This window comes from Penaeus monodon, chromosome 22 (assembly GCF_015228065.2).
Source record: "Penaeus monodon isolate SGIC_2016 chromosome 22, NSTDA_Pmon_1, whole genome shotgun sequence".
Classification (NCBI taxonomy): domain Eukaryota; kingdom Metazoa; phylum Arthropoda; class Malacostraca; order Decapoda; family Penaeidae; genus Penaeus; species Penaeus monodon.
This window is the reverse complement of record NC_051407.1, coordinates 19,424,895-19,425,348: the sequence shown is the minus strand read 5'-3', so window position 1 is coordinate 19,425,348 and position 454 is coordinate 19,424,895. Positions and strand designations below refer to the sequence as shown.

General features: G+C 32.8%; 1 protein-coding gene across 1 annotated transcript in view; it reads right to left on the bottom strand.

The window, feature by feature from the left end:
• LOC119587349 (GTPase-activating Rap/Ran-GAP domain-like protein 3) overlaps window positions 1-454 on the bottom strand; it is a 420,180-nt gene that overhangs the window by 42,830 nt on the left and 376,896 nt on the right. The window lies entirely within an intron of this gene.

Here is a 454-nt window from a genome sequence, read left to right as displayed (position 1 = left end):
TAAGTATTTTTTTGCATATTAGAAAAATACTATTCGGTGTGTATGTAGATGTTATAAAAATATATTTACATTTGGGGAGCGAAATGTCACTTTCTCTTTTCATGTATGGCTATGTGTTATTGTGCCTTGCCTTGTTCCTTTTCTCTCTTCGCTTTTCTTATTCATATCTTCATTGAAATTTTGTCATTTCTCGATATCATTTTCCTGCCATTCTCTACGCACGCATATTTACCCGTACGTTATGCATCACCTGTTCATTTCAACAATTAATTTTTCTTTACTGCTTTGTTTACATTTTCCGACACAGTTTTAGCCTCTATTTTGTTTTACTTCCTCCTTCCTTCGTTAACCTTCACACCCTTTATTTTTTCCCTTTTACTGCTTCCCTTCAAATCTTCCATCATTCTTTTACTTCACCTTCTCCTTAATTCTTTCCCTGTTAATTTCTTTTTTT